The following is a 15572-nucleotide window of genomic DNA, read 5'->3' as shown; positions in this document are numbered from 1 at the left end:
CACACAGACACACATCAGCACGTATATGTGTATGTACACAGACACGTCAACACGTATATGTGTGCACACAGACACACATCAGCACGTATATGTGTATGTACACAGACACATCAACACGTATATGTGTGCACACAGACACACATCAGCACGTATATGTGTATGTACACAGACACATCAACACGTATATGTGTGCACACAGACACACATCAGCACGTATATGTGTATGTACACAGACACATCAACACGTATATGTGTGCACACAGACACACATCAACACGTATATGTGTGGACACAGACACACATCAACACATACATGCGTGCACACAGGCACACATCAGCACATGCATGTGTGCGCACACAGACACACACCAACACGTATACGTGTGCATGCAGACACACATCAGGACGTATATTGTGCGCGCGCCCACACGCGTGCACTCAGCAGTCGCGTCTTCGCGGCCGTGGGCGCACGCAGCGGACGCGGGCACGCCGGGGTGCCGAGGGACAGGCACGGCGTGGCCGCAGAGCGCGGGCCGGGCCCAGGGCGATGCCCGCAGTGCCCAGCTCCCCGCCATCGCTCCCTCGTCCCCGGCCCCTTCGCAGGCACAGACGTGACGTCGGATCACAGAAAATTATTAGTTTTCTTGACTGGCCCCGAGGGTCAGGAAACATGAAATTACCGTCTTCGCAGCCAATTTCGAAGACACTAGACACTTCTGTGTCGGCGTCGGAGTTTTTTTTTAAGCAGTTCCCATGGAAAAGGAAACTCCCCATCTCTTCTGATCACATACGACAGGTCCTGTGCATGTCTCCGGTAGCTTAAAACAACACACCGATATTTATTTTCCTTAATTAAGATTGCATAAGATAGCCCTGGGTCCTGGAGACTTTTCTACAGACTGTAATGACGCCATGTAAATTGTTTTTTATGACCCAATATACTACATATTGTCACATTCAGCCCTTGAATAGGAAGCTAAAAATCTCGGTCCCTATTTTTCTTGTTAATTAGGGTATTATTACTAGGAATATAATCTCATTACTTTTTGGGGAGGAGAAGAACTAGTTGGAGCCACTTTGAAAAGTACTGAATATATTTAAATGAAGCAAAATCCGTCTTTCTGCTAATTGCTGATTTTGCATGACATAGAATTATTGGTCTGATTTAGGGGGCACGGTTTACGCTCGGCTAAAGGAGATGGGAGAGGATGCTGTTCGCTTCTTTCCTGCTCAGCTCTCCCATCCAAATGAATGAGCGGGCTACCCCATAGGAAACTCCATCTGCAAATTTCCATTCTTTTAAACATCACAAAAATAAAATAAGCTGCAGCCACTTTGAGTAATAATCATTTGAATGAAATATTTGCTACTTTAAGATTTTTTTTTTTTTTCCTTTCAGATGATCCTCTTGTTTTGCATGTGAAAAAAATCGTCTGAGATTTACAGCCCTCCCAAATGGAGATAAAGCCTTGGCAATGAGTTGGAAACCTGTTGTAATCTGTGATCCAGGAAACAAAGAGCCTCATTAATGCAGAGACTTTGGTGAGCCTTTGATATTAGCTAGCATAGCATTCACTCTCAGTTCCATTTGCATTTAAACATTCATAAAAACATCATCTCTGCTTCCTTTGCCTTAAGCAATTTAGGAGTAAAGTATAGCTTCTATTTAAAGAAACCCACTGTGGTGAGGCTTAGAATACAAATATCACATAATCTTCAAGCAGAGCAAATATTTTATCCTACATTTCTGGTGGGCACATTTAATAATATTATATTTAAGACCCAAAATAAAAGATCCATCTTATTTTCATTAACCTTACACCACATATTCGAGTGAAAAGAGAAAAGGGGCCCTGTTAATTCTAAATATACTACATGCCAATTGTGGAAGTAAGAGAATCCAGAGGATTTTACATTATTCACAAAAGCTGAATTTTTGAAAACTGCATGCCTACAGCAAGGTGCCTAAATCCGTATTTAGGCACACACCGCCGAAAATTTTGGACAAGGTCAGTTTTTTATATACGTGTAGTTTTCTGAACTGCAGAATCTTCATCCTGGTTTTAGAATGGAGTAAAAAAAGATTTTTAAAATTTCGGGTTTATTTTTAACAAACAGAAGTAGAAAAGTAAAATACTAAAAAATCAGAATAAGCCTAACGTGTGGAGATTTTCTTCCAAGAGAAGGCACCGTTGCTCCCAGACGGCATCCTGAGGGAATGGCAGCATGTGGGGAATTTGGGGAATCACTTCGAAAACAAAGGCCTATCTATCTTAGTATTTTCAACAGTATTATTCGCCAACGCACCCATGAGAAGTGGAACAGGGCTAAAAATATTGGAGTCCGGCTTGACGTGATGTTTGGAAATACTCAACTCGGGTCGTCCACGTTGGCTGTACCGCTAAAAATAACAGAGCGAGTTGAAATTGATCCCGTGTCACATCGGAAGCTCTTTATGTTTTCGCCCTTAGGAGCAAATATAAGGAAATCTTTATGTTCGGTGCTCTGAGTCAGTTCAGCCAGACTGACGTTTTAAGCATTATAAGCAAGTTTCCTATATGATGAATATCCAAAATTAAAAACTGAAATGGAAAACGCTTAAAAACAACTTTACCTTGGATAAAATATTTCTGGAGCTGGATCAAAGTGAAACAAAAAGCCTGGCTTACTTGTCAGATCATATCTGCACTAAACTTCAAGGTTTGATTTGTATTATTTACATGGAAAAGGTCCCAAGAAACCAATTTGGCACTAAGTATCTTCATTACGTTTTTTCGCTTGTATGGGTGATTAAATCAATCTAGGGTTCCTATTTTAATTTTTTTTGAAAGGTGCAGCCATCTGTGAATTGAGGAACTTTTCTGATGTCATCTTTGTGCTTCAGACATACTTTTTTTCCCTCCTTTTTTTTTTAAATAAGAAGACTTTTAAAGGGGCATATTTGTTTCACTATTAGAGTTTCTAACTGTCCTTCCAGTAGCTGTTTAGAATTCAAGGTGTTTAATAACTTTTTAGAACATTTTAACTGTAACACCTGCAGCTAACAGTAAACCAGATTAAATTATAATCAAGTCTGTCTGTCTGTCAGTCCCTCTGTTCCTCATGCTGCATTTATCAACATGTTCTCTCAATGCCGTGTGTGAAACTCAGCACATGTGTTTTTGTACCGCACTACGCACAGCGGCATTACGTGGCTCACCATACACATTATATAAAGTGAAGCCTCTCCTTTAAAGTCAATGTAAATGTTGCCACTAACTCCTCTTAGGCTAGGGTTTCACCTTCTGTTCTTTAACAGGGGCTTCAGAGTGAAGGACTTGGATTTATTTAATTTAGTTTATTTGTTTTTCTCAGGTTTTTGTTCATTTAATGGAATCAGTTTGGAGTAGCTCCCGTTTTACTCTCTTTGGACACCTTTTATCCTCTCATACAAGTTCATTTAACGTGGGTAAGGGACACATCTATCCCTGGCAGGTTGAACATCCTACATCTGCCTTCCTATTTCACCGTATTTGCAGCAAATATGTTTCCCTGATATGCACGCACAAATCAAAGTATGCTTTAATTTAAAAACAGATTTATTTCAGCATGTTTTTTCATAGCCAGTTAATCAATTCTCTACTAACAGAGGGACCTTCTAAATATTTACCATTCTTTTGGAGAAAAACATTTGCACGATGGTCCCGCAAGGATGGCTTGATTGATAGATTGGCAGTGCAAATGTTTCAGATGAGACGGATGAAAACTCCTCTGCGGGGTTCCAGCTGGGAGCAGGAGCTCCTGGAGGATAGGCTGGTACCAGCTGAACTAATCCTGGCAAGTGACCAGAGTAAATCAGGCCACTGAAAGCTCTGTTTTGCCCAAAGGGGTTTACACTGGTGTAATTATCTCAGCATAGTCATAGCAGGAACATTTCCTTAGTCTAGACAAGCTCTAATAGGTAAAATAGATCTATCGTTTGCAACTGAAACATCTCGACCCAGCTGAGGCAAGCGCAAAGCCTCGCGTTCTTCTTTCCACTTTGCCTTTCCTTCGGTCGCGTGTGCCCAGGTACAGCAGGATTTTGTGCCGGTTCGGAGCATCCTCCAGTTTCGTTGGTCTGCGACAGAAAAAAGGGTCGAGCAGTCGCTCAGCCATTTCCCTACTTGATTCACTCTGCCCGTCTTAATCTTGCACGATTTTAAGTGTTTATTTGACTTCATGCATTGATCTAAATGTACTTAAGGGATTCACTGGCAGCTGCCAAAAGATTGCTTTTAAAATACCAACAGAAAATTGACTCCCTGACATTGCAATATTCAGGTTGCTTTCGAATGTCTACATGCTTTTCTGGAAATGTTTCCAGCTGTTAGGACTGGAGACTCCTTTTTTCCCCCTTGGGAGGCAAGTAGCAAAGGCATTGCAGTCTGCCAACTGGGGCCAGCATCCTGCTTTCTCCAGGAAAAGAGGATAATCTCTCTCAAAAGACTTCCTCTGATGTCAAAAGCCATAGTGTGAAATCCATTTTGGAGACTGTGATCTTTGGACAACTCCCTGCGTGTACGGCATGACATGGCACAAGCCATCGTCCCATCTCCCAGCGCAGTTTTTGGTTTTTCCTTTGTTTAGAAGATACCCTCTGTTTCGATTTTGTCAGGTTGTAAGACCATGTCTTCAGCCAATTTTCACTTAACAAGTCTTTTCTTTGTTCCTGATACAAGTAACACTTCGGATTATTAAAGGACTTTAAAAGACTCATCTATTTTTCACTCTATGTGTTTTGTTCACCTCTTGCTGTTGGAACTGGACCAAGCAACTGGCATCGTGTTTAATATTTCTAATTACTTTCACTGTCAGGTTCTCAGGCGCTTGCCGAATGCTGAAAGATCTGAGTTTCAAACAGGAAGGAGCATGTTTATTTGTTTACAAAAACACTTTTCCAGGACTGCATCCTGTGGTCGTACAATCATCCAAGTAGTCCCTGCTCCGATGAGTCATGCCTCTAAATTAAAAGGACCCATGAAGACGGATTTGCAGAATCACACTCATTGCTTCCACAACCGTTTTTCCATAAACCATAGGGAAAAGTATGTTGATTTTGGGGTCTATAAAACCTTATTTTTACCAAACCAAAGTACTGGGTTCCTTTTTTCTCTGACAGTGTCCTTTACATTTTAACAAGATCCTTACAAGCCGATAGAAGTGGCCCCTTGCTGTACATTTGGTACAACAGACTTGAAGTACACTTTGTCCTGGGATTCCTGTTTGTACATTGGATGGAACAAAGTACAGGAGAAAGCCAAATATTGTTCTTTTAGCTCAGGCTCTGGTCAGACGTGCTATCCAGGCTGCAGCGGAGCCTGGTTGAGAGACTGGTATCCAGAGCCAGCTTCCAACTGCTTCTTCCCATCTTGCACATCTCCCACTGAAGGTGACTGCGCTCCATCAGATCATAAAATCATAGAATCACGGAATCATTAAGATTGGAAAAGACCTCTAAGATCATCTAGTCCAACCGTGGACGGGGCAGTGTAATTTCACACGTAGGCATTCCCCACCCTGCTTCTGTCCGAGTGAGCCCGCTTCTAAAAGACAGCCCTATTCTTAAAAGAGCACTAACAAGAATCATTTCAAAAAACCTGGGTTAGGTAGATCTGAATGAGGGTCATCGCTGACAACGGGGCTGGACGGCAGCAGTGAACTGCTGAACTGAGCAGCAGACAGTGAAATTGGTTTTAGTTGTCGTGATCTGGGACATCTGAATGGAGAACCGCTGTCTCTGGATGCTCAAGAAGGCAATGAAAGGAACGAGACCCAAACTAGAGGCTGCTTCGCCGAGAGGTACCTGTGGGGACTGGTGCTGCTGGGGAAAAGTGAAAGGGTTTAGGCTTATTATGACAACCTTGGCTGCAGCTCTTTCTGTGATCCCCACATTAGCACATCAAACTCCTGCAGAGCAGAGCTGGAGGCTTTGGCAGTCTCCTGCCTTACACGAACATGCCTTTGAGTCCCATGGCAGGAAGCCCTCTCTGAGTCTCTGCGTTCCGATCACCTCCTTCCCAGTGCCAGAGCCACGCAGAAAGAAAGGGGGAAAGAAATGGAAACAGCTGGTAGGAAGTGAGACTAAAAGGAAATTGTCAGGATAATGGTGGTGGGATAGGGTGGCCAGGTTGGAAGCCAAAGGAAAATGATTCCAATGTCTAAAAGCCACCCATATGACGTGGGGCGTATTCATCACTTCTGATACATTTCTCCCAGCACCACTCCAGACTCATGGCAAAAGGTGTCTTTCGCTGCGCTTCGGGGTTTTTTTCCGCATTGTTTTTAGTTTATGATTCTTGCCTGCTGTGGGAAAGAAGAAAAATAATTGAAGAGATGAGGGGGAAAATGAAGCAGGGAAAAGAACATGGGACTAGGGGGGGAATGCTGGATTTACAAATGTTCACACCGAAATTATTGAAAGGAAAAGGAGGAAAGAACCGAACATACTTACAAATCTGAATTCAGCAAGGCAGAGCTTTCTGCTAATGAATGCAGAACACTTCATTTCCTACTTAGAATATATTTTTATTTATTTTGCAGATGTTATTTCTTTCAGATCTTTACTGATGACTTTCTTGAGACACACTGACAACAAGCCAGGGTGAGCTTGTCAGCATCATACTTCTCTGTACTTCAGACTGAAAAATGAAAGAAAAGTGAGGAAAGGTAAATGAGGAAGGGAGGCTTGTATTCCTGCATCACTTATGCCACCCCCTCTTATCCTTGCCATTTCCCTCTTGCCAACAGTTTCATCACTTCCCTACTTCAAATGGATGGGGGGGACCTTGTGCGAAGTACAGCATGGTTGCTCCTACCTACTTCTCTGCACTTCTGAAGCGGCTATAAGGAAACCAGATTAAAGCAGCATTAAAAGCTGTGCTACAAATCCTACCATATTAAGCAAGACAATTCTTACAGTTGTTTTGGGCTAGCTGAACAGAAGGGGTGCCTTTGAGTTGAACTACATGTTTCAACAGTATGTTGTTCTGAAAAGTGTTGTATATGTGCCGACATCCGCTGTTGGCATGTGTACAGACTGAAGCTTGCCAGCTCCTCCTAATCTGGAAAGAGGAGACATGCAGTGTTAAATACATGTGTCATCACTAGTCATCCCCCCCCCCCCCGCTCCCAATTTTATCATTTGGTCGTGCGATATATTTGAACCAAGTCAGCCCATTTAGTTTAGATGAACTTAGGCCAAATAACTGTACTGGAGCTGACTTCAGAGGCTTGAGAGGAGTTGCTGGAGTAGCTCTTCCATAAGTAAATGCAAGCACTCGGTTATGCTCCTTGTTCTACTCCTTAGACAAAGGCCTTTTGGTAGGGTTGCAGTCAGAGGGAAGGAGGGAGAGCCCCTAAGAAAACAAACACGCTATGCAGCTCATTGCATCATATGACTTTTGACTCCCATCACGTTAAATCTTATAGGCAAAACAGGGCCAGGCCTAAGCAGGGCTTACAAAGGGGACTCCAAGGAAACCCATGCTGCAAGGGATGGTTTTGGTGACTCAGGAGGTGACAAGGGTTCTTCTGAGTCAGGACTGAACCAGAGTTTTTGCATGACGTTAGCACACCCGAGCTTAGGATGCTTTTTAGACTGAAAGCCTGACTAATTATACCAGTAAGGGTCTTGGGAGACTTTTGCACTCATACAGATGGTGATTCCAGTCTCCTGGTCAAAGTCCAGCTATATTAATTATGTTTTCCCTCAGTAACTGCTTTGCATGGTGTCAATTATTGCCCCCTTTAAGGCTGTGACCATGGTCTATACCACAGCCCTGAAGTGTGATTGTAGCTGGTTGTGATGCACCTGTAACTAGTTAGTTGGAAGCTAACAGCTGGGCAACTACAGCACCAGCTGCTCAGTATTTAGGCCGGGGTCTCAGGGCTTCCTCCTCTCCTCCTGAGGATGGCTAACCCACCAGTGGTATGCGAGCTCCCTTGTTTAAAACGAGCTTGTGGATGTCCACAGGGGCTGTAGGCACACCTTTGGGTTTCTGGGCTGTCTTGTGTGGCTCTGCATTTTACCACCAGCGCTTCACTGATCGTGGGGTACGCTCAGAAGTCACTCACAGCTCTCTTCGGTTTTTCTTAAGTGGCTTTGGTGCTCCTTATCTTGTCCAACAAGTGGGCCGATAACAGAAGCCCTGAATACAGCCAGGAGTCCAGGGTACGGTTTGGTGGATCCTGGTCCAGACTTTAGCTCTTGAGACCCTCAGTTTTGGACTGATGTGTATGGCAGGTTGTGTCCTTAATTCTGTGGTGAATCTGTTAGTTGTCTGCTTGCGGTGTGTATGGATGCAGGAATGATGCAGTAGTAGCAGACGATACGTTTCTGAAGGCTATGGAGATGTGGAAGGTGTGCAGTTGCAATAGGTAGCTTGGTAACAGACAAATAGAAGTTGCTAAAAGTTTTGGTGATTAGAGAAGAAAGCACAGAAGCAGGGACTTTAGAAGGACAAGAAGAAAAAGTACGTAAAAATGTGGTCACCCATTTTAATGGCTAAACATGAATTATGTTATGAGATGCTTTCATCTTAGTATAGGTTAGCATTCCCCAGCTTTTTATATTTGTATATAAATATTTTTCTTGAAGTAAAGTCAGCCTAATTGGAAGTAAGAGCTATTCTATGTCGTTTATTTTAATAATCTAATATATTTCCCCTAGTTAATCATTGCTATTTCTAAATATAAATTTCCTTTCCTTTTCTTTCAAGTCACTTAAAATGAAAGGGCCTGCTTTACTCTTTGACCTTCTCTAACAAGCGGACCCTTGAAATGCAGCATTTCCAGAAAGCAAGCTGTAGGAACAACAGATGGATTTAGTAAATTACAGCCTGCAGATGAATTGTATGAGGAGTAAGTTTGGGATGGAGGCTTAAAATACACAGAAATGTTCTATGCTGTAGCTTGTTTCTTGCTGTCAAACACTGCCTGGTAAATGCGTAGCTTGTGTGATGTTGGCTTTCTGTACTGATTGATTTGTAGAAGCCGTTCCATCCCAAATTACCAGCTATTTGGGTCTCAGCCTGCAATCCTACTCAGCCAGGAGACTCTGTCCTCTAGGTACGTTGCAGTATTTTGCATTTCTTTTATTTGCTAAAGCTATTCTGACAGACTACTTACACTGATCAGCAGATTCTAAAACCTGTTTGTGGCTTCCCAGGGATTTCATAGACAAATTAGTGCATGTGTATTTGCAGGACAGGTGACTCCTAAATGATAAAAATGTAGTTTATAATCAAAGTACCTTTCTTGTAACAATAATCTTGAGCTAGGTATTTGCTTATCTTCCAACATGCTAATCCTTTTCAGGATTAACAACTCATTTTTCAAAAGTATGGTCTTGGTTCTGCAGACCTTGCTGACATAACTAAATCTTACTGAGTTCATGGGGTGTAATTGTATGCAAGGACCACAGGAATGGACGTTCACCTCAATAGGTTTCCTCGATGTGATTTAGCTATTGCTCTGAGGTTTGAAGCTCCATAATGTATTTGATACGGAGTAGCAGCAGTAAGTTGTCATTGTGATCAAACACAAAGCTTCTGTGGGGAAGAATAAATTATTTGCATGGGTGTGATGAATGCTTGAAGGGAATTTGATAAGTTGCATGTTGAGCACTGGGAAAATTTCTGAAAATGATCCACGTTGTTCTTTACAGTGTCAGGAACTTAACGTTGAAAAGAGATCATCACTGGCTCTGGTTATTGCACAGTATTATTAAAGGTCTTCTGAAATGACTATATCTAAGCACGGCAATCAATACAAGATCAGGTAAGCTCAGAATTTTTTACATAAATCAGGATTTATTTCTACTCTTATATTCATAAGATGGTCAACACATTTTACAAGAAGTTCCTATGCTGTGTCTGAGTTTGCAGTCCTTGAAGTCACTTGCATTTAAATCAGTCGTGTGGCAGACTTCAGTGATTCTCTGCGTCAGGGTTTTGCATGGAACCAATGTTGTTCAGTATGGGACTCGCAGGAATCGTGTCTGCTTTAGCTAAAATATGAGTCCCCTTTGTAAGGAAAAGATGCATACGGTAATAATGAGGATGGTAATAACAACAATCTTGTCAACACTTGGGAAACTTGCGCAAAATATTCTCAGCGCTGCTTTCTGCTTGCCCTCCGAATGCGGGCTGCAGTATCAGAAGCTGCGGTTCATTACTGCCCACTGCCCTGGTCCCCCCGGATCGTACTGACCGGGGACCTCTCAGCGTGCAGCTCGGCTCCCATCCCCAGGCGTGCCCTGGCTTCCTTACAAAGGAAACTAGTGCATGTGGGGGACGGGTGTGCATGCAGATCTCCTCCTGAAACAGAGACGGTGTGGGGCGAGGGTGTGTGCCCAGGGACAAGGATTGCAGGGTGTATTGCAGGGAGCATCTGCCCAGCAATGGAGATACTGCCTCTAGGGAACCTTCCTTTAGAAGACTGTCTGGCATTGTAAATGCTCTGCTTGCAGAGCAGGTCTCAGTGCTACTGTATTTAATGTGCTGGTAGCATCCAGTGGCCAGGCTACAAATGCCATGCTTACACTTGGTAATGGTGTTACAAGATTCTGCAAAATTTTCCCGTAACTCAGAGATCCAAGCAGGACTGCTTCTATGAGAAACAGTGACACAATGCAAACTTTAACAATTAATTCCAGTAAAACAGCAATCCTAGCTTGTACCTGTGAGTTTCTTCCAAGGCAGACACTGTGAGTGAAAATACAATCTCTTTTTTTTTATTATTTTTTTTCTTTTCAAAAGGTTCATCCCACAACAGTTATCTGCACAGTAGGTTTCACTGCATTCCTGGGGCTACTCGCTTGTAAAAGGGCTACAGCAACGCACAGTAACCGAAATAGTTTTTCCGTGATTGTGATTTGTTAGTGCTCTAAGGTTTGCAGCTCCATCATATGAGTCGTTGATGCAGAGGATCAGTGAGTTGTCACAGTGATCAAAGTAAGTCCTTTTCTTAAGCCACTCACAGCAAGGCTACGTAACTGTTTAAGATCTGAAATGTCCAGCTGAAACTCTACAGAGAATTGCTTAGGGAGGCAGAATGTAATTACCCATGTCGGAGTCTGGCCAGGTTTCCAAGGTTAACACCTTTCATCTCGACATCAAATCTTTAATGACCACATGTGGTAAAGACATTTGTTCAACATCTCATTTGGGGATATAGCATATCCAAATATAGCATATCCTCTGTTGTCATGCTGGAGTATTGGTTCAATATTGGTCTAAAGGAAAACTGCTCTCCAAGTTGCCAGCAATGCTTCACAGACAACCACACATTTCCTCTGGAGACTCCTACTGGAGTATAACTGGGACCTACTGGTCTGATTTTTCTTTCCTCCTGATGATCTGATCCTCTGTCCTTCTTACAAGCTAATAGCAAACACTGCAATTACCCTGATTTCCAGGTTGCCAAATAAAATAATTAGAGAAGTAGGCATTGTGATTTTGGAAAGATACATTAGAAAATGAAGGGGAGTGATGACAGCATGTTCTCGCAGTGCCAATTAAAACACTGCTGAGGAGATTCAACACTACTTCCTGGAGATCCAGCCAGGCAAAAGAGGTTCACAGGGATTCACTCAAACAGAAGGATCGCAGAGAGGCTCCTTTCTGCTTCTGGGCATATGGCACATGGAAATACTGCCAGGGAATTAACCTATAGAGTGACTTTCTTGAGCAATATGTACCATTTAGAAAGTGGATGGAACAATCTGAAGCATCTTTACAGAAGATATTTGTTGTGATATCTGAGATGGTCTAGCTGAAGCAAAGAATCATTAGTTGCATTTACTTATTAGTCTTGTTTAGACTCTGACAAAGTCTTCTCTTTATGACCATTAAACACATTAAATGTTCCACTCTTAATTCCTGCTTAACTGTAACTTTTGCTTAAAAAAAAAAAAATCTAGGTTATGAGGGTTTGAGGCACCCTGAGTAAAAGCACAAAAAGAATGTGTGCATGGGGCAGAGGAGATAATGAATACCTCATAGTATACCGAATACAAACTGTATCCAGGCTGTAATTCTTAATGGACGTGGAGAAATACCTCTTCCTCAGCAGCAGTTTTGATTGTTGAATGAACAACTGGATCCCAGTTTTCTCTTATAATGAACTATATGATCCTTTCCACGTGCCAAGGTGCTGCATAAGGCTTCAGTCTAAGTCTTGGGGTTTTTCCCTTGATTGCACATGCATGATGTGAAGGTCTGGTCCAGCACTTTACACCCACTGCTCTTTAGGTACTTTGCAATGAAGGTATGTACCTACTTTCCTTTTACATATTGGAAAAGTGAAGCTTAGATGTTGCTTGTGCAAAGTTAGTCACAAACGAAGTTTCTTAGCCTCTCTTCCAATTCTGATGCTGGAGCACACCACTATAAAGCAAGGGGAAGTTGGGTTTGTCCATTTCTAGTAGCACAGCATCTCCTGAGCTCAATGTGAACCTTCCTGGGTTCAGTACAATATATTTTTGTTCATATGAAGCAGCATCTGAAGTGCAATAAAATTCTAACTTGTGAACTGAAGCTAGGTAGGGCTAAACTTGGGTGAAATTCTCTCCTTCAAAAGGCCATTTTGTTTTCAGATTATTGACATGTATCTGTTTCGTATCAGTCCAATTTGTAATCTGCTAAACAAGTCAGTCTCATTTCTACCTGGCATCTGTCACATTCAAACATGTATCTGCTATAGAGAGCTCAAATGCTCACAGCTGTTAATGTCACTAGCTATGCAATTTTGCTGTGCCCCCGTTTAACTGTTTCTCTGGCCTCCGTGATGGTGTCTCTCCTTACTGGGTGTAAAACAGCAGGAGTTTGGTGGTTTCTGTGGCAGTTTTCTTAGGAAGAAGCGTTGTAAGCCAAGATAGAGAAGAGGTTTGTAAAACCTTTGGCTGCTTTCCCTTGAGATGTGTACATCCCATTTAGGCAAAGAGAAGCTACAGTTGTTCCAGCAGCAGCCATAACCACCGTGTGCCACCTCCACTGGAGTGCTGCATCCTTGTTGAGGAGGAGCGAGAAGACCTCCATGTTCTGGTCAAGGTCTTGCCGAGGATGCCAGTAACTGTTCAGTTGATGGTATATTTTGTAGCAAGATACCATATTCTTTAGGAAAATATGAGGACAATGACTCTCAAATACTAAATACAGAGGTGAAAAGAAAGGAGACTGGAGCATCCAGCGCAATATAGTTGATAGGTCACAGAGCTGACCATCTAGAGTCTACATCAAGATCATCTTGTCTATTATAATAGAAGTATCTGCTATGAAACAGTTTTCCTTTATCAAGGTTAAACAAATGCATGCCTGTATCCAGACAACATTTGGGATGTGGTCCCTTTCAACCTCCACCAGAATCTGGGCATGCACTTTGTTTCCCATCTTTCTGTCAGTGCCACTTCAGCAATTCAAAATGTCTGGGTTGGTATATTTTTGGCTTTTCTTTAGAAGTAATAATAAAAGAAGCACATGCTCTTTTTCAGCTGGTGTTATGCTGTAGCTCAGGACAAGCTCATGAGCATGCTTTTGATACCACAAAGAGCTGCGAGGCAAACCTGGAGCTGCTACCTTACATCCCCACGAAAAGGGAAGAGCTTTGTAAACACTTTTTTAAGGTATTGGAAAGCACAAAGTTTCCACCTGATTCTCATTCCTGAGGCTGAAAGCCTCTTGGCAATGGGGAGGCAGTCAGTATGCTGAGACCCATGCTGGCTCCGAGCTGGGGCTGTCCTGTTCCCCTGTACTCCCTGCTCTGCTAACCCACTCTTGCTCATCTTCTCATCAGGCACTGAGCGTTTGGGGCATAAAATGTCTGTCTTGCAGTCCGTGTTTGTGTCTTAATGGAGTAGGAGACTCCTGACTGGGCCTGGGGCGTGCCTTGTGCTGGTGGTAGCTGTGCTGTGGCAGCAGCACTCTGCCATCTCCAGGCGGGTCTTGCGGTGCCGGGCAATGGCATCTGTGGTTAACCTGCCTCCGACAGACTGCCTGCAGCTGCAGGGACTCCAGAAGGCATGGCCGCTGCCTTGTAGGGCTGCATGTGGGGCTGAGGCTGGCAAAATGACCGCCCTTCCCCTTCAGGCTAGCGCCTGCCACCCTCTGAGCAGGAAGACAAAATGGCTGACAGCCGGGTTGGGAGGAAGACTGCGAATATATACAGGCCTGTGCTCGTGGCAGCCCTGTTTCTCCAAACCTTCAAATGTGAGAAGGTTAAATGCAGAAAGGCGAGGTGTTTCTTGCTGGTTTAGATGCTGTGGGGTTGGCCGACACGCGGGGCTGGCAGGACTGTGTGTGCTCGCCGGGAGGCCGGCACTTGCCGAGGAGCCACCTGTCCCCGCAGGGCTGGCAGAGGAGGTGGCTCAGGGACAGTTGTGGCCCTCCGTCCTGCTGCGAGGTGAGCCGAGCTGGACTTTCCCCCTCCTCCTGCCCCCATGGTGCTTGCGTTGGCCTCCTTCCATGTCCAGCGGGCTGTTGAATTTCAGTGCGGGCCTGCGGAGGGCCGTGGGGCCGGCCGCGGCTGGGGCGGGTGGCCATGCCTCAGCAGGCACTGCGCCTCGCTCCCCAACGGCCCGCGCCCAGTCCTGTGCAGCTCCTACACTCCAAATTTTATCCTGAGTCTTGTGAGAATCTATAAAGTCCTTGCTTCCGCAGTCCCAAGGCTTCGCTTGCTTTCTGTCTTTAAAGAAAAAACACAACCAAACCATACTAAAAATTTGAATTCTCACGACTCCAAAGAAAAGCTTGGAAAAAAAAAAGACCCTGATGTCTGAACCAGAAAGGAAGAGAAAGCCTGAACATCTTTATCAGTTTGGGGGCTTTTTTTAATCTCATGATTTTTAAAAATCAAATCTCTCTTATTTTTTTTCTTTCTGTGTGCAGTCTGACTAATGACTTTTGTAAACTTGTGTTGGCAGAACTAACAATAGCTTAAATAAAATGACTAATTGTTTTCATTCATCAGCTATTCATTGCAAGAGCAATTATAGTTTCAGCGTTCTGCCCCCAAATGAGGGCCAGATCCTGCAGTCATGTATTATTTATATTTCCTGTCTCCCTATTTACATTCTCTAGCACATAGATGGCTCTCTTCAGTGTCCAGGCCCCTTCTTGTAAAATCTGGTTGCTTCAGATTTGGGTCAGAATTTGGGCAATCCAACGTACCTGCAGCTCGTTGTGATTTCAAGCAAGAACTAAATTACAATCCATTCTTGTAGCGTGATTTGTTCGTATGGTGGTAGGTGGCTACTAAAATGTTAAGATGCCCTCACTTGCCTTTTTCTGTTAGAACCAAGTTGCCGTGCTATCGCCAAGACATCAGGTTCATTTTGTGAAGCATACTAAGTATGTCCAGCTTGTTAGTAATTTTTTTATTTTCCCACGTATAAGATTTAAGAAAAAAAATTCCTATAGCAAACCTCAGCTTTCCTTGGTGAAGCACACCCAGTGTGTGAAAGAACCAGAAATAGTTTGAAATTTGAAATGGTTAAATAAAAGACTAATCTTTCACCTGCCTGTTTGACATGAGTTGTAGGACAGACTGAGTAAGCT

The sequence above is a fragment of the Mycteria americana genome, chromosome 8 (assembly GCF_035582795.1).
Source record: "Mycteria americana isolate JAX WOST 10 ecotype Jacksonville Zoo and Gardens chromosome 8, USCA_MyAme_1.0, whole genome shotgun sequence".
NCBI lineage: Eukaryota > Metazoa > Chordata > Aves > Ciconiiformes > Ciconiidae > Mycteria > Mycteria americana.
This window is presented reverse-complemented; position numbering follows the sequence as displayed.